The sequence below is a fragment of the Limulus polyphemus genome, unplaced genomic scaffold, assembly GCF_000517525.1.
Source record: "Limulus polyphemus unplaced genomic scaffold, Limulus_polyphemus-2.1.2 Scaffold1047, whole genome shotgun sequence".
NCBI classification, from domain to species: Eukaryota; Metazoa; Arthropoda; class Merostomata; order Xiphosura; family Limulidae; genus Limulus; species Limulus polyphemus.
In genome coordinates this window covers 248,066-271,967 of record NW_013666657.1, presented here as the reverse complement: position 1 = coordinate 271,967, position 23,902 = coordinate 248,066, and the positions used below count along the sequence as shown (strand labels likewise).

At 36.2% G+C, this 23,902-nt stretch overlaps 1 long non-coding RNA gene across 1 annotated transcript in view; it reads left to right on the top strand.

Moving 5' to 3' along the window:
- The window catches only part of LOC111086367, an 81,844-nt gene extending 68,495 nt beyond the window's left edge, over positions 1–13,349 (top strand). Inside the window, exon 3 of the long non-coding RNA XR_002611090.1 lies at positions 13,213–13,349. This is a non-coding gene — a long non-coding RNA (uncharacterized LOC111086367). The remainder of the gene's footprint in view (positions 1–13,212) is intronic.
- The last annotated feature ends 10,553 nt before the right edge of the window (positions 13,350–23,902 follow it).

Here is a 23,902-nt window from a genome sequence, read left to right as displayed (position 1 = left end):
AACTGAACCACCTTTGGGGAATTGTGAAGAGTATGGTAAAAACAACAAACAAAAAACATTGTAACTTGACGCTAAATTTCGAATCATGTCTAACGCCTTCGTATTTGATTGTACAAAAAATAATCATTGGGGAACGAATTGATTGGGCCCTTGAGGGTAAAACATTTGGGAGAAAAACGTACGTGAGAAATTTTGGTTCATTTAGTTTACCTAATATATTTTTTGTGCATTTGCAAATTTTACCTGAAAAGAGAACTCATCATCGCATTAGTTCTAAGATTTTAGTACAAAGACTTGAAAACGATATATCTGAACACAAATAAAAACACCGCATGTAAGAAATTCAGGCAGAAGTTACTAGATAACGTCCCATGTGTTTGTGTGATAGAGAGAAGGTGTTTAAGGCTAATAAATAGAATAAAATATCCTATTATGTTTCACCAAATCTAGATTTCCAGATTTCGAAATGAGAAATTTATACATATAAATATATGAAATGTATATAATATATATATATATAAATATATAGATGGCTGTTGTTGAATTTCAACTAAAATTGATTTTAATATAACTTTTGTGTTCTAATTTGCTTATTGTTTTAGCTGGTTTTTATTTTCTCTATCTATACCTGTCCCCTGGTGAGTCAGCGGTAAGTTTACGGACTTATAATCTATGGTTCGATTCCCCGTAGTGGACAGAGCACTGTTGTGTACTTTTGCACTGAAACAATTCAATGCTATTTGTAATTAATGTCCAATGTGAGTATGTGCTTTTCTGCGAAATAGAAGAAGAAGAAAAAAAAAACATTTCTTCTGTATTGTTTAAAACGCTTATTCATGATAAAGTTTGTTTGTTTTCGAATTTCGCGCAAAGCTACACGAGGGATATCTGCGCTAGCCATCCCTAATTCAGCAGTGTAAGACTAAGTGTAGTCATCACCAACCACCGCCAACTCTTGGGCTACTCTTTTACCAACGAATAGTGGGATTTACCGTCACATTATAACGCCCTCACGGCTGAAAGGGCGAGCATGTTTGGTGTGACGGGGATTCGAACCCGCGACCCTCAGATTGCGAGTCGAGCGCCTTATCCACCTGGCCATGCCGGGCCTTCATGATAAAGTGTATCATTCGATTTTGCAGTAAAAAAAAAGGGGTTTTCTTGAAATTGTTCTTCACTTCAGAACCTCTATCTCGTCCATCAATAATGGTGAATAATAGTGAATGTAAGTTTATCCTACAGAGAGACAGAAATACCGTATGGTGATTAGATGAAAACTCTTAACTGTTAACTGTTTGTAACGCTTATGTTAACTTTGCAAACTGATTAACTAAAGAAAGCATCTAACTTAAGACATTACCTTCCAAATGATGACTGCGTAACAAGGATTAATAAAAGCAAAGCTTCCCTCTTCGTGATGTAATGGTCCCCCAGTGGGACAGGGGTAAGTCTACGGATTTAAACGCTAAAATCCGGAGTTCGATCAATCTGATGTAATGAAATATATACGTAATTCAAGATGTTTACTCCCACCTTGGGCGCAAAGCTAGAAAATTGGGTTTAACTTAAGAACAGTTTAGGGAACTTGTACGCCAGGGGCTTGGTAAAGGCCGACAACAAAATTTTAATATGCCTATTAATAAAGCTATTAGGTGAGTTTTTAGTATTAAAAAAAGAAAATTGACTTTTATTAAACGTGAAGAACACCAAAGAATTTATGATCATTGGCCCGTCATTTCAGTTTCCTCTTCTTTGTGACCAGTGAAGTGAAATAATCTGATAATAAGATTAATTTCCGGACTTGCAAAAGAAACGATGTAAGCTTTATTATACTACACAGGATATCAAAGCAGACATTTGGTTGCTAACGAAACAAAGAAAAACACCTGCCCACCGTTTTCATCTACCATCAGCGGTTAGACTCGGATCATCCATTGTTGCCAATATCACCTGCGTATTTTCCTGGCTCGTATTAGAATTTGTGATACATAGTTATTATTCAACATGTGGTCAAATCTCTCCCAATTGTGTGAATACACAGTTATTTAACGCGTGGTCAGATTTCTACTGCGTGTGTGAATATACAGCTATTCAACACGTGGTCATGTCTCTACTGAGTTGTCAGTATACAGTTATTCAACACGTGGTTATATCTCCAGTGAGCGTGTGACGTTTGGTGCATCTGTGGCTTAATGGGATGATTGTGAATGGTAACACTTCTGTGCTAGGTGAGTTATAAAAACACTTAAAATTACACGTATACCTTAAGCCTTTTTTTTATCTTCATTCTCCTGGTTTCAACACAAAGATGATAAAAATTCACATCTGAGAGTTTTAAGATATGTCAAAAAGCTATGAAAGAGTGACAAGTGAATTACTTGCACAGAGTTTTAAAGTCTAAAAGATGATTTGTTTAAGCTGCACTGGTGTGACGGTAGAAGAAGAAACAGAAACAAAAAGTGGGTAACTTAACTTTAAACGGAGGAGATTCAGCACATCAACTAAATGCGCTCAAGTCTATTTAACAAATTGGATCATAAATGCCATGTCTTTAATATTTGGTATAACAAGGATTTGCTTATTACAAAAGACTAGGAGTCAGTAAAGGCTTTATTCTTCAAATGAGAGATGAGTAAACGTAGTTTACTCTGGACTATATTAATGCTTTGATGTACGGTGTACTCGTTAATCATTTTTATTTGTCTAAGGAGATAGCATAATTAAATCATCAAAATTGTTTTTAAAATATATATATATATATATTTTTTTTACATTTTATCCCACGTGTTACAAAAGCTATGTATTTGTTTATTTATTTCTATGTACAACTTGGGTGCTTATTGTTAAATACATTATCAAAATTAACGTATCATTAGTAAGTGTTGTCAAAAAAGGCCGGGTGTGGCCGAAGGTTAGCGCGACCGAAATGTGAATTCGAGGGTACATGTTTCGCTTTTTATTGCCGCAAAATCGCACTTTTGTGGCCATTGGTGTGCTATAAAAGCGACGGCCAAATTCGACTATTCGGTAAGACAGGAGTAGCCCAGTAGTTGACGATGGGCGCTGTAGATTAGCTAGCTGTCATCCCTCTAGTTTATGAGTTCAAAATTAGGGACGACTATGTGCAGATAGCCCTTCTGGAGCTTTGCACGAACATTCTAAAGAAAAAAAAGTTGTGTAAAAATATCTGTCTTTCGAATGTTAGGTCTCTGTATAAAACAGCTACGACTGTGTAAACCATGTTTCTAGGACATGAAGCTACTGAATGCTGATACTAAATATACGAACAGTAAGTTTTATTTATATAATATTCACTCTCTTCTTTCAAACAACTACATAGTTTAATGAAATCTAAATCGAAGAATGTGGCAATAGTTGTCGGCTGCAGATGTTCATTTGGATCAGTTTATTTAAAAGAAAAAAAGAATTGCATTGGATGATAATCAAAAGGTTGAGCATGCGGATACACTTGAAAGCCTGTTTATTAAGTCTAGTGTTAAGAAGTGTGTTTGGCTCTTTAGATTGGCAAAGCTTCTCTGGCGTTCCTTAATAGGGTAAAGAGGGCAGATGGGACTTGAAGTTTTGTTATGTCTCTGCAGAGAAACTGTTTTCCTATTGTTTCTTCTTCTTCCAAACACTTTTCAGTCCACCGCCATTCCTTCATTTCTCTGTGGATTGACTTGAAACTTGGTAGGGTTATACCTTGGTCCACTACACCTAAATTTATTTTTAGTTTTTTTTCATTTAAGCCTTTTTAAGGTCTTATGGGGTCAAAAGTCAAACAACTCAAAATGTATATTTTGGGCTCCTGTGCGGTCATATGTACTGCAACCGAGATGAGAATTGGCACAAATATAAATTTTCATGCACGTAACACAATGACATACAAAAAAAAAATTGGATTTGCCCAGTCCGAGTCTTTTTTTTTTAAGAGGGTCAGAGCTCATTAAAAACGTATTTTTTGAGTTTTTGGTCAATTACTCAACTATATTTTGACCAATATACATGGGATTTGATACAAAGATACCTTTCTACAGGTGCAACAGTTGACAAACCAAAATGGTAGGCTTTTTACTAATTATAGGGGGTCAAGATGCCACAAAAAGCATAATTTTAAAGTTTTTAGAATCACTCCTTCGTATTTTGCCCAATTTACGTGGGATTTGGTACAAAGATATCTTTTACAGGTCCCATATATAATATATATATACAAAACTGTGGAATATGCCCATTTTGATCATTTTGGGGGGTCAAAACTTAAACAAAACCATAATTTTAGAGGTTTTGGTCAGTTACTTAATCAAAGAATGGCCCAAGAGTTGGCGGTGGGTGTTGTTGACTAGCTGCCTTCTCTCTAGTCTATCACTGCTAAATTAGGGATGGCTAGCGCAGACAACCCTCATGTAGCTTTGTGCGAAATTCAAAACACAAACACAATTTTGAGAACAACCATCATTGCAACACATAGAAGCCACAGACTCGGGAAGAAGAACTGCTACAGCTTGGGCCTATAGAATTGCTGATGAAGTCCTCCTACACCTGAGGATTAAATTTGGTGCACAGGAGGCTGATGGTTGTCTTGTGGCTTGTGATATGGTGAATTTAAGACCAAATGGGGGTGGTCTCTATAGGACTCATGGGCATTTGCTGTCCAGGGTATCCCAATCCTGACTTTGGTCAATGTCACCAAAGATCATTTGAAAGAAAAGACTGGTGTTGCTACTGCTGCACTAGCAAGTGAGACAGTAGGCTTCTACTGGTGAAGATGGTGATAAATGCAGCAGTTGTGAGTCTTTCCATGATAGGCGGCTTACTGCAAGTGCAGCTATGGGTTAAGGATAAACCTGGATGAGTTGCCAATGGCAACTTGTCATTCTATAGCCCTGGGACAGGATTTAACATTTATCTAAGTGCAAGGGTCTCTGTACATTCCTACTACTTCTTATCCTTGACATTTACGCCAGCTCAGCCTGGTGTTTGTGAGGATAAGTGAATTTCTCTACCAGTATTCAAGGGTGCAACTAAAAAACTACTTGGATCATTTCTTGACGTGTTTGAAGCAGGTAACTATTTGGAATGGTTGGACTGAAGGACAAGCAGTGAAACATTTTATACTGAGTGTGGACAGTCCAACAGTTGAATCAATCAAGCATTTGTGTGGGGAGCAACTTGGTGACTGGAGAACAGTTGCATCCAAATTTCACCGATATTTCAACTCATTGGAGAACAAAGATATCCATAGGGCTAAGTTCAAGAATCGAAAGTCCCATTAAAAAAAGGACTACGTATTCGAATGATCTGCATTATCTACGCGAAAAGTAATATTCAACTATAGCATTAGCTGATCACAAGAATTTGTTAAAATTTGTTGAGGGAGCACCAAGGACAACAATTTTGCATCATGGATGTGAGAGACATTCTCATTCTGATAATGACATACAATATTTATAGCAAATGAACTTGACATGGTAATTTTTAAAAGGTTGCAGAGATGCAGACGCCCAAAGCTGCAGTGGCTGTACCCCATCCAGACCACCATCCTAAAGTTCTTGTTATCTGCTGAACTTGTGTTCCACAGAGGGTAACTCAGCTACTGACATATCCTGATGTTGTGTTAAAGGACCACTGTATTCCAGTAAGTGGGTAGGAATTACCAGACCCCGCCATGATGCTTGTACAAAACAGATGCCAATGAAAGCTCTACCCAAACATCTATCTGAAAAGGAAGACGGGAGCATATGTTTTGAGTGTGGGTTTATGGGTCAGTTTAGAGCGGACTGTCCATATCTTGCTTCATAGGCAAAACTATTAATTTTGCCTGACCACTCAGCAGATAAGGAAGGTAATCAACAAGCTATAGCAGCTGCCACTCCAGCTCCAGAAAACTAAAAGACCCAAGCAACATCAGGCCACTGACTTGGAGGATTGCAGTAGTGAACCTGCATCAAAAGGTGCAAGAACGTGTACTGCATGAATCTGTGTTGAGGAGAGAGTTACAGTACTTTCGTATACACAAACGGTGTTCTTTGGTGTATTACGAACGAAGTGTAGTATGTTGTTACCATGCAATGCAATGATGGAGCAACACAAAAAACTACTGCTTCTTGTACAGAAAGAAGAGAACATTAAGCTAAGACAGATCTCACTGAACTGGGACGTTACCCAGGTGTCACTCTGTTATTATGGACATTCAGCTTCTTGATTCAGTGGTATAGGTTTGGTAAGCAAAATGGAGGTAATTGAAACTTGTGGTATTGTTAGGGCTGCTTCTGTCATGCCATATCTAAGAGCAAATTCATAACTGCCAGCACATATGAAGTCGTTAGTTGATAATTTTGCAAATAATCTCGATCCAACACAGTGTTTGAAGCTCAGTAAGTTTGTTTAATATGCTGATGTATTTGGGAGACCAAGTGACTGATTAGATTAAAGGAGTGACACGAACCGTCAAATCGATACTGTTAATGCACATGATAAAACAACCGTGACACGGGCTTCTCTGAAGCACTAGGTAAATAACCAGTGGGGATTGTTAGGAAGAAGGATGACAAGTAACTGTACTGTATTGCAAGAGAAGGTAGCTAGTTTGATTATGGTAAAGGAACACCAGCAGGTGGCAGGTTGTCCAATGTTGTTATTGTTTATTATCAAGCACAAAGCTACACAGAGGGCTATCTGTGCTCTGCCCACCACGGGTATCGAAACCCGGTTTCTAGCAGTATAAGTCCGCAGACATACCACTGTGCCACTGGGGGGCAGGTTGTCCAATGCTTCTAGAAAATGTGTGAAGCTGAGATGTGTGTCTATGGCAATATACATGTTTGAACATAGATATGTATGTGGGAGTGCACTCGTATGTGTACGTTATAAAGTTATTCGTAATTCAAATGGCATTAATGAATGATGTAAATAGGAGATACAACTGTTGAACAACATGTAAATTAAAATAAAAGATTAATCTGAATTTAAAGTATTAACATGTGAATCAAACTTGTTAATGACCTCGTGAAGAATTGTTGGAAAATACAGTGTATCCAATGTTTTCTATAATGCTGCTGAAAGAATATTTTCAGTTTCAACAGTGAAATATTAGGCAGGTAGTGGGTTATTGTTGAAGAAGTGGGAGTAACGGGGGAGGTCACACTATGTTTGAGGGAAAACACGGTTGTATTTGATATTGTTTGGTAATTGTGGTGAAAGATATTTTTGATTGGATCGAGTCAAATATATATACGAACGGATGTAAATATTTGTAGTAAGTGAAATCCAAAATCATTAGTAGATGGTAAAACTTTGTGTATCCAGCGTTTCGTTTGGTTGTGATTAAATATTTTCAGTCATGCAGATTAAGATTCTTTGTAAGTATGCAGTTTTACAGAATTTTTCTTAATTTGGGACAGATCTAGAACCAGACTTCCAATGCAGCCATGTTCAATTGTTGAGTGCCTTAGTTTTCGTTTGATTGTTTTTGATAATGGAGATTACTTTTTACTTTGCTTCAATATTGTGTTTGGCCTCTTTCATTTCCCAGAGGTTAACTTGCCAGAGGTTCCGCGGTTTGCGCCCCTTTACTGCTTAAAACAAAATCACACTTTGTGAATGTGAGTGCGTTATAAAAGTGACAGTCATACCCCACTAATCGATTAGGTAGCCCCGAGTTGGAAGTTGGTGGTTTTGACTAGCTGCCTTCCCTTTAGTCTACCGTTTCTAAATTAGAGATTGCGCGAAATTCAATAAAAAGAAAATCAAACTCAGTTCGTCAGCTATTGCGGTACCAGTGTTAATTAATAATGTTACCAGTGCACCTGAGAATACCATGTCATTAAATAAGACAAAATTGCGGTGAGATTAGTATTACAAGATTTGTATGAATATACATTTTTTATGTATGCACACTGAAGCACAAATCACGTAATAAATGTTATTCAATGCATACGTCACTTTTACTCTTTTTCATAAGTGTTATTACTGTTTCATGAGAGGACGTTCAAGTAATCTTAACATTTAAGTAATTCTTAACGTTTCCTTTATTAATATTCATGAAAGACAAGAATAAAAAAATAAAATAAGCTGATTCGTTGTGAGATCAGTTCTTAAACAAAAAAACAGTAATTAGCATGGCAACCTTCATGTTGCAGCCTTATTAATTATAGCATACATTTGCACTCCTGAAATTTGTGCTCATTAAATCTATTAAACGTAGGAACAGAAAATAGCCATTAGGCCTTTTTTAATGTGGGACCCCCGATGGATAATATATGCACCATTATCAGCTGTGTGGGGTAAACTACACGTTGTTTACTTGGACTTGATGCACATAATAGGTTACTAACTACTGAAGGGGGGGGGGGGAATAGCGGTTCGAAGACCAATTAGCATTCAAATTCTAAACCCGTGACGAGTATCCAGTAAGAACAGTATAAACAAGTGCCGCATACTGATCAGGATACAGGTTTGAAAACGCTCAATTTGTGAAGACATACAATTTATTTATTTTGTTTAAAATCAAAATGCCCCCTGACGTCTTAGCAGTAAGCTCGAGGACGTGCATAACATGCTGAAAGTTTTCTCATCTTTGCGCTTAAGTTAATGAAACAAAGCTTAAAGAAACATAAGATTTTTTTTTTTTACTTTTCATTTTGTGTTTCGATATTTTAAGGTCATGTTTGAAGTTTTGATAAATATACCTTTCCTAGCCCAAGATGTGTCATTAACTAATATAATATCCTTAGAGAACTGCTTTTCTCAGACTGGTCGGCTCACGATAAATGCTTTTTTTTCGGTTTTAATCTTCAAATTATCGGCTTCTTTAAGTGACGTCCACCAACTATTGCTCTTACTGAGTAGTTTTAGTTTTATCTGTTACAAAACTCAATGTAAAGAACTGACTCAAAACATTGAGTGAAACCACTCATTTTTTGAATACAAAATTCCCGGGGCATCCTAGTGATTAATGGGATTAATTGTAGTATTGATTATGTTTTTCTTTGCATTTTTGTGTGAATCGTGTTATTAGGGGCTCTGTAACGAACAAAATCGCAGAACGACGAGCAATTTGGGGCATAAATAATTTTAAAATATGTCTGAAAAGCAGAATAGATCCACGATCCCATCGATTATTGTAGGATTAAACATTTCAGTTTCGTTGAAACGCAACACATCTCGCATACATAAGTTATCTTAAGTAAATTGCATTTAAATCCAGTGTGAGAGAGGTTTAACAAAACAGTTTTTTTAGAATTTCATAGAAAGTACATCCTGGAATTTTAAGGGTTCTTTATTTTTTTACTTTTTTTAACAACCTAGGGTTACTAAAACGCAACAAACAATTATTTGTACGTAAAAAAATTGAAACATTTGAATCTGTCAAAAGTTAAATCCATCATTAAACTGAAAATCTGTGTCAAAATCCACAACAAAAAATAATAAATAAAACTAGTCATTATGCTACACGGAGTTATTTGCACAAAGCCATTCATAATTTTGAATGGTTTTGTGACTTATGACTTAATCGTGGGATTTGAACGTCACTCTTATATCGCACCTGTGGCCGCAAATTTTGAAGCACATTTTTTTTCGGAAACGGGTCGCGAACCATGAATATTCTGACTCGTAGTCCGGACACGCGAATATCCGAAACAATATTTTTTGTATAGTTTAATACTTTAAACTATTACTAAATATTTATTCAACAGAATATCTATGTACGCTGTCTTGTTCTTCATATTCTACTTGGTATATACAGAGACAGAGAGAAAAAAAGATTTTTGCTTTCATTTTAAAAATTTAACGAGGGCAGGGGCCATTGTGGTTGGAAGCCTCCCCTCCTGTCCCTGCAACTGGTCTCTTACCCAATTTCATTAACTACCTCTCAACGTGGTAGTGTAGTGTCAGTTGGTCGTCCTTTTGACTTATACACACATACAAATAAATAAATTAGAAAATATAGTTACAGCGTAAACTCTGATGATATAAAAAAGACACCGACGCTGAACATTCCTATTAGTCCAACGATCCTTGTAGAGCTTTGTGGGTGGGAACTTCACAGTTCGTAACCACCGTCCTCATTAGAGTCAACGATTTTTCCAGCTGTGGGAAGACTAGTGAGGACTTTTTTAAGTTGCCAAACAGTTCTTTTTTCTGTTCTATTTTTGTATCTTTAACACGCATTGAATTAAACTCGAAGTAACTTTAACCCTCAGAAAAACAAAAAAACTCATTCGAATATTTGTTCTATGCCTTAATATACATTTGTGAAATGCAACATATTAGCGTTACAGTTAACTATATTTGATACTTTTACTTTTCGTTAACTACATTGTTTCTTGTGTTTGTTTGTGCATACAGCATAGCTATGTACAAAATAATGGCTAAAAGAAATCAGCGAACGTAAGAACCGCATCAACTGAGAAGCAACATTCATACCTAAATCATCGGTTCTTCGTGTTAAAGCAGGAGGGAATCCTCAATGGCCGTGGCTGTAATTAGATCTCAAATCGATCAAGATATAGAGCTATGAGCTAAAAGTTTGTACTTGAAAGAAAAAAACAAAAAACTCAGAGCCAGTCTATGAGCCGCTATGCCGCGGCTAAAAATCTTCTTTTATTAGATGCAGTTAATGACGAGAGTTGTGCAGAGAGCTTTGTGCAGCGTATTCCAGAAATTACCGCTTAAATATCAAGCAAGTCAAATTTTTTTAACCCAAGAATTACAAATAGGGATACTAATTCCTATCGGCATTTTAAACAATTTTCGAAACTATTACTTACAAATCAAATTGTGTGCGTTTTTGTTCGTTACTCCAGGACTTTACAATCTAGGTTATGACAAATGCAGGAATTCAGCTGAGCATTGGGGGTGGGAGTTGCTTGTTGGCTTAATTAATTACGTACAACACATCACACTAGGTACTGCTAATGTTCTCTATATGTTTTACAAAGCGAGGTCACACGATTTTTTATTATTCAGTTGTTTGTTGTTTATTTTTCAGATATTCAAACAAAAACTTGACAAGGACCATCTGTGCTAGCTGTCCCCAATTCTGAACTGATTAGCTAGAGGGAATTCATCTAGTCAGTAGCACCATAGCCAACTCCTAGGCTATTGTAATCGATTAGTGGGTTTGACCATCATCTTTATAACGCACCTACGACATCGCAGAGCGGAGCGCATTTTTTAAAAGTGTGTGTGTGTGTGGTTGGGGGGGGTATTAGGATGCGAACCAAGAACCCTTGGTAGGGCCGTAGGAAGCGGTAAGGCCAATCAGGTCATGGCCTGACCAATTTTTCATGGCATATATAGCTACAACTTATGTAGTTAAAATGGCTCAAGATTCAATCTCATAACATTACATTTTTTAAAAACATTTCTGGGGAAGCATGCTCCCAGACCCTTCTAGAAATGGCATACTTTTTACACATTGTGTGTCACATTAGATTTAGCGATGGCTTTACCACTCAAAAATTGGTTCCTTCGGAAAATCTCGGATACACAATCCGGCAGGCTAAACACTAGATCACGCCCCCTGGCTCTAATTTTTTTACAATGAGTATTATAAAACACAAAAGCGTAAAAGTATTCACCCTGAGACCGTATGTGGACTTATTGCACTCAACGTTAAAAAGCAAGTCAGTAGTTCGAGGGTTCAAAATGTCTATCTATCCAAAGCGTGGCTAGAACTGTAGCTGTGTATGAATACAACGTTTATGGATGATTAACTATCTTTAAAGTTTTAATATATTTGTTCAGGGTTTGTTTGCCTGTGTGGCATTAGCGAAAGGCAAAGAGATAGATACACAAGGCAGATACAGTCGCAATTATAGAGAATAGACGAATTTCACCAACAGATAAGTAAGTATCAGGGGGAAGAAATACATTTCTATGCAATACTACGATCGAAATTGGTGGAGTGTAAAGCGTTAAAATAAAGATGGAAGAAAAACATGCAAACAACGCCAACGTTATTTACATAGAAATATTTATATTTATACCTGTCTACTGAAGCTAAAATCCATTTGTAAGTCCACCTACCGTGACGAAATGAATCAAGGGACTGAATTCTTGAGAAACCAAATTAGTACCAACTGACTTTAACAAGCCATCATATTTGGATATAGTATACAAAACCTGTACACGATGGATACGTTACAAAATCCAGTCCCTCAGAAATCTGTGTATTCTTATAATAATCTGACTAACGACTGGAGATGGCCAGTGTTTTGGTTAAGGTCTAATAGCACAGAAGTATGGTATAAAAGTGGCGGGAACTATCTATACTCAGGTCCAATATTTCTAAGATGATTGTTTCAAGCATTCAGTAGTGAATTCGTTGAAGATAGTTTAGAATTATACACGGATTAAAGAATTAAAGGTATGGAAAGGTAAGTTTGGTATAACGAATATCACGTCTTTAATTTCCCTATCAACTCAATCACATGGTTTTAAATGTTGAAGGGGGATTGGATGATTTCTAAACATTATCTTGATGACTGACATCTAACTCTATTACTTGTACCCCATTAGTGTTTAACTGTTTTTTTTTTCTTCTTGAACCCAAAAAAATGCAATATTTAGACGTAAATGCTACATATTAGTAGACATAAACAATTAAAATTGTTGCACACAATGTATTGTTTGTTTGTAATTAAGCACAAAGCTTCACAATGTACTATCTGTGCTCTGCCCGCCACGGGTATCAAAAACCCGGATTCTAGCGTTGTATGTCCGCAGACATACCGCTGTGCCACTGGGGGCCACAATGTATTGATTAACAATTGATATAAATGACAGAACCATAACATTTCATATGAATTTTCCGACCGATAATTTTTTAGCTGATAAACAATAATTTAACACATTATTTTCCTATTTGATAAAGTCCAATATTAATAACGAATAAATATTCTACGTGAAAAAGAACTGACAGTACTATGAAAGCAAATATTAACGCACCGTTAGACCATATGAAGTTTGAATTCATTATTATCTAAAATTATTTATAAGAGTCTTAAAGGGTAATAAACGTCCAAGTCAACAATTCTTTTCTGCGATATGAAATAATGTCGCCTCACTTTGGTTTTGAGATAGTTTTAATTTTTGTAGTTTTGTTAAAATGAGGAAGGTGAAAATAATGCAACTTGTAATTTGACCAAGATGTAACGAAAATTATTGTAGCTTTCATTGTTTGTTACACCATTTCTTCAATCGGAACAGTCTGTACCAGTAGTCCTCAAGAACAGTTTGCAAATCTATCCCTGTTCTCCATGAAAAACTACAGTGTTCCTGTCAAGAATCCGAAATATTTGAGAAGTTCTTCAATCAAAACGATCTGTACCAGAAGTGCAAGAAAATCCAGATACGTGCATCAATTTTCGAGACAAATCTAATGCTCTTAAGTGCACTCAATGAGAGCAAATCTAATGCTCTTAAGTGCACTCCAGGAGAGCTAGGAAGTCGGCAAGTAACCAGTAGACAAAACTGGTTTTCACAATGATTTGACAGATGTGTACGATATCTGAGATCATTGTGAAAGCTGATTTTGTTGTCCTATCATCAAAGATCAGATGCTGAAGCCTTCAAACAGATCCTAGAAGGAAGATTATACAATATATAATGCATGACTGAATTTGTATTTTTTGACAAGGAATGTAAGTGTCACTGTTTTATACTGTGTTTTTATGTTCCTAGTTTAGCATCATTTGACAATAAACTGTGATAAATAGATAACTTAGATATTTGGTAAAGTAATATCAAAACGTCCAATCAGTGTTGCTATCCGTGTGGAAAAACTAGTGTATAAAATTTTCTTCACCTGACCTTTGACACTTCTGGGCGACATCAGATGAAAAAGTTCAGCACCTAAGTGAAATTCGATTTCTATAAAACTTGACCATACCTTTCAATTTCAGCTTTGACTAAATCTGTTTGTTTGTTTTTTAATTTCGCGCAAAGCTACACGAGGGCTATCTGCGCTAGCCGTCCCTAATTTAGCAGTGTAAGACTAGAGGGAAGACAGCTAGTCATCACCACCCACCGCTAACTCTTGGGTTACTCTTTTACCAACGAATAGTGGGATTGACTGTCACTATATAACGCCCCCACGGCTGAAAGGGCGAGCATGTTTGGTGGGACGGGTATTCGAACTCGCGACCCGCAGATAGCTAGTCGAGTGCCCTAACCACCTGGCTGACTAAATCTGCCAAATCCATAAACTTCAGATCGTCAGCTGTGATCCATATCAATGTAAGCTATACTAGTTAAATTTTAATACAAGTCCATAGAAGTGAGTATAATAAATGTAGCTAAGAACCGCGCTGATCTTATAAAACCAAATAGTAACATAATAAGATCAGAATTCGTACCTTTATGTTTACATAGTAAATAAAAGAAAACACTTAACATAAGCTTTACTACATCCGCTTAAATTCTGACTAAAACTGTTTCAGATCTTTTTCTGAGCCATCGCTGAATCATCTAAAGCAAAGTGAAACGGTTGAAATGCTAGTTAAATAATTTTGAAACGTTTTGCTTTTCACCTGCTGCTTAAGTTATTAGTTTAGACTTTTTTTAGAGTTTATTTAAAACCGGAATTATACAGTTTCAGAAGTGATTAATTTTTCATTTTAAACATCTTGTTAGGTTGCAACTACAGCTAATGTACGAGAAACAAATTTCGAGAAAGGAAGTTACTGATGTTTGCAGTGTTCCGATATACTGACGTCACTAAACCTATTTCCTTCTATATACATGCAGTCTAAGGCTGATGTTAAGGATCTTTTCTTTTTAAACCTCCTGGCTCTCAAAATGCGTTGCTAACTTAAAATTATCTAAAATACACCCAAGTGCTTAGAAGCCCTACACTACAGTATAAACATAATACTCGTACATTACTTCACCAAGACAGCTTTATTCGATAATTTCGCACCAAGACGCCCTAAGGGTCTGACCAGCTTGGTAGCATCTTCAGGCTTATTCGTTTTTCACAACCACTTGCATACAAAAACTATGTCTGATTTTCTAAATGTCCGATTTTTTAAGTTCTCAGCATCTAGCATAAGCTTACCAGCATATCTCAAAACATTATACGATCACTCTTTTGTGCACCTTATCAAAACCACTTACAGATTTGTAGAGAACTCCAATTATTTGTGTCCGGCATGGCCAGGTGGTTAGGGTGCTCGACTCGCAATTTGAGGGTCGCGGGTCCGAATCCCCATCCCACCAAACATGGTCGCGCTTTCAGCCGTGGGGGAGTTATAATGTGACGGTCAATCCCATTATTCGTTGCTAAAAGAGTAGTCCAAGAGTTGGCGGTGGGTGGTGATGAGTAGCTGCCTTCGCTCTAGACTTACACTGCTAAATTAGGGACGGCTAGCGTAGATAACCCTCGTATAGCTTTGCGCGAAATTCAATACAAACAAACCAATTATTTGTATGCACAGAACGGGGCCTAAAATGGTACGCTACTGGTAATTAGGCCAGAGTAAATTTAGGAGCTAATCCACTCCCTGCAAGCCCCTCCCCCCAGTGGCACAGCGTTATTTCTGCGGAATTATAACGCTAGAAACAGGGTTTCGATACCCGTGGTGGGAAGAGCACAGATAGCCCATTGTACAACTTTATGCTTAACTACAAACAAACCTCCCTCCAAAATATTAACCGTTTCTACTGTGTGTGTGTGTGTGTGTAATATTCGAACAAAAGGTATTACGATAATTTCGTTTCTATATATTTGTCAAATTAGTCACATTTATATTCCTTAAGGGCATTTGAGGACCCTTCAGCGGTGCCTAATTTACCCACTACAAAATAAAATAATAGTAAGGTGTATCGGATGATAAGTTGTACCCTACAAATGCAGAGGTGTTGAGACATCACGTGGTAAACCTGAAAAAGAGCTACAACAAATAATATCTATAAAGCTTGTAGAGACATTATAATGATGCCTGTATAGCATAAGTGCTGTTACTAAAGATCGTTTTCTGCTCGGCTGTTCAAAGAATATCGCTTATTTCAACGCAAGAAGAGTACAAATATTCAGTAGTGATTAAAACACGAACTATGGGCATTTTCTGACTGGAAGCACATGATGGGGCGTAATGATTTTAAAACACGAACTATGGGCATTTTCTGACTGGAAGCACATGATGAGGCGTAATGAATTTAAAACACGAACTATAGGCATTTTGTGACTGGAAGCGCATGATGAGGCGTAATGATTTTAAAACACGAACTATGGGCATTTAATGACTGGAAGCACATAATGAGGCGTAATTATTTTAAAACACGAACTATAGGCATTTTGTGACTGGAAGCGCATGATGAGGCGTAATGATTTTAAAACACGAACTATGGACATTTCATGACTGGAAGCACATGATAAGGAGTAATGATTTTAAAACACGAACTATGGGCATTTAATGATTGGAAGCACATGATGAGGCGTAATGATTTTAATTTCTTCTTTATATATACTGTCAATAAAGAGAGAAAACCCATAAGATATTTGCTGCTGTTTGTATTTTTATTGTAAGTTGCTCGAGGCTGTGTAATGGTGTGGGAAAAGTGCTCTTGGCAATGGTTAGATACTTTAGAGGGGATATAATATCCAAAGGTAATTGAACGTTTTTCTCGATAATGGCTACACTATAATGCTACATTTCCACCCTGGTTCGACGAGCACGAAGAAAGTCGTACTTTTAAGCCAGACCAGTTATCGAATCTCAATCTGAATATCTTTGAGGGGTAAATGTGAACGTCTGACCTCCACTATAATTCTCTGCCGACATTTGTGAACCAACTTCAGACCACTCCCCTCAATGGATGAGGCTACATTTGACAAAAACACTTTGTGGAATGTTATAAAAAATCAGATTATGCCAAGTCAAAGTATACCTCAGTTAATATTTGCCATAAATAGTCATTGCAACCTACATTGTCATACTGATGATGTTGGGCCCATAGGCTTCTAATCTGAATTGACAAAAAACACTTTGTGGAATGTTATAAAAATCAGATTATGCCAAGTCAAAGTATACCTCAGTTAATATTTGCCATAATTAGTCATTGCAACCTACATTGTCATACTGATGATGTTGGGCCCATAGGCTTCTAATCTGAATTTGGTTGTTTCTTATTCTTTTGAATTATTTCTGAGAATGAGTTGTTGTTTTTTTTCATTAAACTTATTTATTTGTTTTTAAATAGAAAGCTACAGAAAGGTATACCTGTGCTCTGCCCATCGCAGTTATTAAAAACAGATTTTAGTGTAAGAAATCCTCAAACTTACCGCTAAGCCAACGGGTTCATTATTAAATGGACAGAACTAATACGGTGGTCGAGGCTTTCTACTGACACACATTTTTTTTTTTAGATTAGATTTGTTTGTTTGTTTGAAGTTAAGCACAAAGCTACACAATGGGCTATCTGTGCTCTGCCCATCACGGGTATCGAAACCTGGTTTCTAGCGCTGTAAATCCGCAGACATACCGCTGTGCCACTGGGGGGCTTTAGATTAGATATGTTTCGTCACTACCCTGATCCTTTTTTTCTAATGTTATTTATCTCACGTTTGAAATTTCAGTTGACATAGTCCAACATTCCAATTTCAAAATATACAACAGAAAGAGATTTTGGATATGGTAGATTTTAAGTGTCTTTTGATGTTTGTAGTTATGGGACTAAAACGTTATTTTAAAATGTTTCACTATGTGCTTCCCAACTTCACAAAACTAGGTCAGTAATATTTTTTTAGAGCAAACGCAACATTAAATAAAAAATATCAACAAACTCTTTATGTGGTGAATTTTCAGAAAACCTTTAAATGTGCACTTCCTTTAAATTGATGCCCAACCAAAAATATCAAGGATCAGACCATTAAACACGTGGCATGGCCCACCCATCAGGCTCTAAAAGGGAGCTCAATTAGGTAGATTAATGTTATCCAAGTATGCGCAAGATGCCAAAACAAAGTCAATGACCAATAAATGAAAGAGGAGAAATTACATTCTGCATTAGACCATTTCATCGTTATTGCAATCTTTAACTAGATAATATAGAATCTAAACAACTTCTCAGGCTGGCTGTCTTGTTGAAATTGAAAAAAAAAAAAAAAGGTGGGGAATCATTTTTCAGTGTCTTTTATTGTAACCAATGTGACCACATTTAAATGGGCACCATCTTTAGGCAGTCATTCACCATCTTGTTCTTGATTTTTGGGAGGTTTCAAAGAATGTGTGCGCGCTGTATGATTTTTGTTTGTGATTAATCACAAAGCTACACAATGGGCTATCTGTGCTCTGCCAACAACGGGTATCTAAACCCGGTTTCTAGCGCTGCAAGTCTGCAGACATACCGCTGTGCCGTGAAGAAGTAACTTTAGAAAATGTGTATAAAGTATACCATAACTCCTCAGTTTTTAGCCGTGGGACGATATTGTTGTTTATAAAATTATTTCCACAAATTTCAGACTTAAAAGAATTTTTAGAGAATTTAGCAAGTGTTTTTTAAATTAATTCTGAGCTAAACGTTTATATATTGGCCAAAATAGAAATAAATTAATAAATGTTAATAATTAATTTAAAACTGCTTAGGATTACAAATATTTCTCTAAATTAGTAATGAATTTTAAACGGCTATCACTTTCCTAAATTAAAAAAGTGTAAAAAAAAGAATATTTATCTTCTTGAGTCATTAAAAGTACATAAATACTTTACGGTAGAAATAAAAAAATATTCTATGATCTGCTCCAAAGAATGGCTTTCAGCTTGACGGAATTTTACAAATTTATCATTCAAACAGACTCATATTAAGATAACTTAAGAAGTAAATGTTTGAGCACTAAAAGCATTAGATTCAAACGAATAAATCCCGCAATGGGCCTGCGGTAAATTTACGGAATTACAACGCGAAAATCCGGAGTTCGATTCCCCCGTGGTGGACATGCGTAGATAGCCTATAATGTAACTTCGGAATCCGGATTAGATCGATACTCGAAACTAAACTAAATATATCTACTATTTTTAGTTTTATGGCTCAGTCATTGAATGCTGACATGTGTTATATATTTAGTTGACTTTTAGCGATTTAAAAATAGTTCAATTTACAAGTGCACTCTCTGATAGTTTATAGTTGTTAATTTAGAAAATCTATGTTTCTTTTTTAACTTAACGTTAATTTTATTTTATTTAAACATTCCAAAGAGTTATTACAATACGCTTATCTCCCCCCCCCCTCCCCAACAAACTTAAGAGAAGATACGTCTGACGTTAATTATCATCATTATTTATCCTCTCCAGAAATGGTCATTAACACTTTAGATACATCTCTTAAAGTATTTGACAGTTCTGTATGAAAACGTGAAAGTGGAAAACTCTTCAGGCTTATCTATAATTTAAGGCGAAAGGGATGAGTGTTTCTAAATTTATATAAAGTAAACATTGAAAAATTCCGATTGCTTAGAGTATCTGTCTCGCAAAAATAGCAGCTTGTTCTGATGTGAAAGAAATCGACACAGGCGTTAGAAAGTTGATTTACAAAACTGTGCACATGGTCCAAAGAAAAACACGTTAATATTTGTTTAAATTTATTTCAAAATTTTCGCCATGACATTTTTGTCCTCTAAAATGGGTAAATGAAATTATTGCATTAATAGGGCATATCTGCCTTTTACGAATTACTTTTTATTATTGAGACTTATGTTCGCATATTTAACTAAAATTGTACTAATGTTTATAGTATAACTCATAACCATTGTACCGAATATTTGAGTGGTAGATTATAAATATTTCTTTCTAATTATCTCCCCACCCCACCCTACCCCGGTGACTCAGCAGTAAGCGTGGGGAGTTTATAGCGCTAAAATTCATGGTTCGATCCCTACGACAGATCTTTGTTCTTAACGGCAAAAAGAACATTTAACTCATCATTATTCGTACCAAAATCGGACTTCTTGTACTGATAAAATATTTAATATACAACAAATTATGAAGGAAGTTCTCTAACCAGTACAGAACTATATATATATATATGTAGTTTATTTTATTAGTTGTTCTTTCCAAAGAATCTCCATGCTGAGTATTTTCGGTTGAACTATGGGCTTAGTTCCTTACATGATATGAAACCGACGCATGGAAATTAATAGCTACATCAGGCAACAAAACCATGACTAGCTGAGAACAGCTTATAAAACCCATACCATAATTAGTTGACACTGTTTAAAAATTTCGTATCAAAATTATCTGTAAACTAATTTAAAACCTATACATAACATGACTATTTCAGAACTGTTTATGTGCCCTATTATAACCCAACTGAAAACTGCTTATTAAACTCGTACTCTCTGACTCTTTGAAAATCGCTCATAAATCCTATACATGACTAGTTGAGAACTGTTTATAACTCTATGACCAGCTGGGAACTGCTCACAAAAGCTCATTCCATGACATCCTGAGAAATATAATTTTAAAAATCCATACCATCAACAACTTTAGTTTATATAAGTCAAGTCAGCGCCACAGGATAGAGGGGAAAATAACTTCACTCAATGGAACTAAATAAGGAAGTAATCGAAGAAATAACCAGATGCCAGTTTCGATATTTATGTGGCTAATAAGCTTTCATATCAGGTTGAATGTTAAAGGTGGATTTTTGGAGGAGTCGTAAATCTGCTCAGCCCTACTTTTTATAAGGTGAGATATCTGTACAAGAAATGGCAACAACAATTTCACTTGAGGATATATCACGTCCTTATTTGCATGTGTATATCAGATATAGCATCGTGGGTCATTAAATCTCGCCATTCGTCTGGATATAAAGCTAGATGCATGTCGTGATCGCGTAAGTAACGTTTATTTCATCCGAATCGCGGCACTGAATCATAAACGGTTTTTATGAAACAAGAAAGGCATCATGAAAGATAAAATGAATATATTCGACAACTGTGTTCTGGTTTAAATGTGAATAGATTCTGTAGAGAAGTGTAGCTAGCAGTGAAAGTAAGGGATGTCATATCATCCAGTCAAGTGACCTTTTAAAACAACTTTTTGGCTCCATTTTCATTATTCTACTTAGAGTTCGTTACAGAAAAAAAAAATGTGGTTATCATATCAGTTACTTAAGTATCAACCTTGTTAACTCTTTGTGACTACTGGAAAAGATTATGAGGAAAGCTATCTATTGCTTTTATGTAATTTATGGAATAATTTGAACTAGCGACATCAAAGCAACTCTGAATACAACGAAATTATCTTCGTTAAAGATTTTTGTGTTTGTTTTACAAACAATGATACTGTCTGACGTTGAAAGCCACCAGCCATTTTATCTTACACTTAAGATTTTAGAACAAACGATCTTCCTGTTGTGAATGGAAGTACGAACGGAAGTTTTAAGATATGTTACATATATGGCACCAAGTGTTTAGAGCAACTTTAGGAGACTAAATTTTCTTGGAATACTCCCTTTTCATAGACTCTCGTAACGTTTATTAAGATGCAACTTGTCCAGCTTTGAAATCTAAAAGTGATATAATTAATGAAACAAATGCTGTTTTTTACATTTTTTACGTTATTTTATTTCATTACCACATTAAAATTTTCTGAGTGAAATACTGAGCAAAAAAAAAATACAGTAATTAATTTTACTACAGAATGTTAGGTATGTAAAACTCTTCGTAACTTGTATATTTATTAAGAAAGATCTGAATAACGTTCTTCGTGGGATCAGTTCTGATTAACGTCATTTGGCCAAAATGTTTGTTAGATATTCCAGGATTTCTAAAAGTTTGTTTTTGTCTTCAGGTAGAAATCTTTCGAAATGTCGTCCTTTCCACCTGAGCTACTTTTGTGGATTAGTCCTTCAAGTGTCACTCTGAACTAGGTAGTCGCTCCCCAATTCAGCTTTGTTGTGGATCAGTATTTTCCTGCTGTTCAAAAGGAAATACAACTTTAAAGAAAGCCAGTAATGGTCTAGTTAACTTCATTAATCAGGGCTGTTGTAATTGCATCCTCCACTTTTTTGTATTCCGATATCCCAGCAGTAAGTCCGAAGGCTTATAACGCTAGAAATTGGGATTCGATCCCCTCAGCAAACACAGATCACCAGTTGTACAGCTTGCGCTAAAATAAATAAGCAGTCCATGTTTTATAGAAGATTTATGAGGTGTGATGGTAAAACAAAAAAGATGAAGCTCCACCACTGATGGTAGAACAAAAAAATAATGAAGCTCCACCACTGATGGTAGAACAAAAAAGATGAAACTCCACCACTGATGGTAAAACAAAAAAGATGAAACTCCACCACTGATGGTAAAACAAAAAAAGATGGGGCTCCACCACATCTAGTTAACTTCTATTGTTCTACCTTTTTCTATTCTTAGGATAGATGAAATATTATATATTAAAAAATCGCAGTAACGACATTTACAACTGATTGCTTGTGTGAGGTTTCTTTTGATGCAAAATTGACTTCTGTAAACATGATTTCCATAATAAATAAATGCATGACCTCTATTTACAGATAAGTATTTTTTTTTAATTATGGCTTCTTAAAGACATGTAATGTATAGCACCCACTCCTACTGTTGCGTTGCTCCTATCTGATCGAATTGTGGGATTTGGCTGTCACTCTTATAATGAATACACAAGTTGACTATAGAAACGAGTTATTTAGATGAATATGAAATTGAATAAGAAACCTAAACCTACGGATTCTGTACGCATGTGCAAAAAGCAGGAACGATACCTCGTGATGAAATCCACGAACTGAATGGCTTTATAACATATACTTTTGTGAAATTTTCTGATGCAGAATGCCGTTATTACCGAGCAGTTTCCACGCGTATAAAACCGAAACACACCAACCAAATCATGAACACAAATAGAAACATACCGTAGTTTAGAGATTTTATGTACAAGCAGGCTTGTTAATAAGTTCGAGGTTTAGTCAGTTAATTATCATGTTATTGTATGTGAACAATGTAATCTTCTTAAACCGAAACTACAAGAAAGTATAACCTAAAAGCTTCAACACACAACCATCTGACATGGCGAATCTAGCCACAGCAATCTTTATTTTCCTTGCGCAAGAAGTGCTTGGGGTCGTTTTTTCCTTGTCTATAGCGTATCTTGCTCCAGCGAATTCGTGAAATTGTAGGCAAACATCGTTAATAACAACGGTTTGTTTTTGAATGTCGCGCAAAGCTACACGAGGGCTATCTGCGCTAACCATCCTTAATTTAGCAGTGTAAGACTAGAGGGAAGGCAGCTAGACATCACCACCCACCGCCAACTCTTGGGCGACTTTTTTACCAATGAATAGTGGGATTGGTCGTCACTATATAACACCCCCACGGCTGAAAGGGCGAGCATGTTTGGTGGGACGGGGATTCGAACAATAGCCGGGCACAATAGCAATAGAACTCAACCGATGATTATAAACGTTCTAATCATTATAGGTTGTAGTTTTTCAGTACTGTAGTCAGTTTTCTATATAAAATTAACATCATTAGTTGATAAGTTACTTTTTTTATAATTCTGATCAATATAGTTTCTATATTCTTGATCAGGAGTTATTTATAAATATAAGGCATAACACTGTAGTTATTATTTCTCAAAGGAAAGTTTTCCACGAGAGAGTTCGACGTTTCCTTGAATCATTGTACCCAGTCACTTATAAAACGTTCATTAAAAAAAGTTCCACAGTAGCACAGCGGTATGTCTGCGGACTTACAACGCTAGAAACCGGGTTTCGATACCCGTGGTGGGCAGAGCACAGATAGCCCGTTGTGTAGCTTTTTGCTTAATTTACAACAACATCATTACGTTTACGTATGGCCCGGTATGGCCAGGTGGTTAGGGCGCTCGACTCGCAGTCTGCGGGTCGCGGGTTCGAATCCCCGTCACACCAA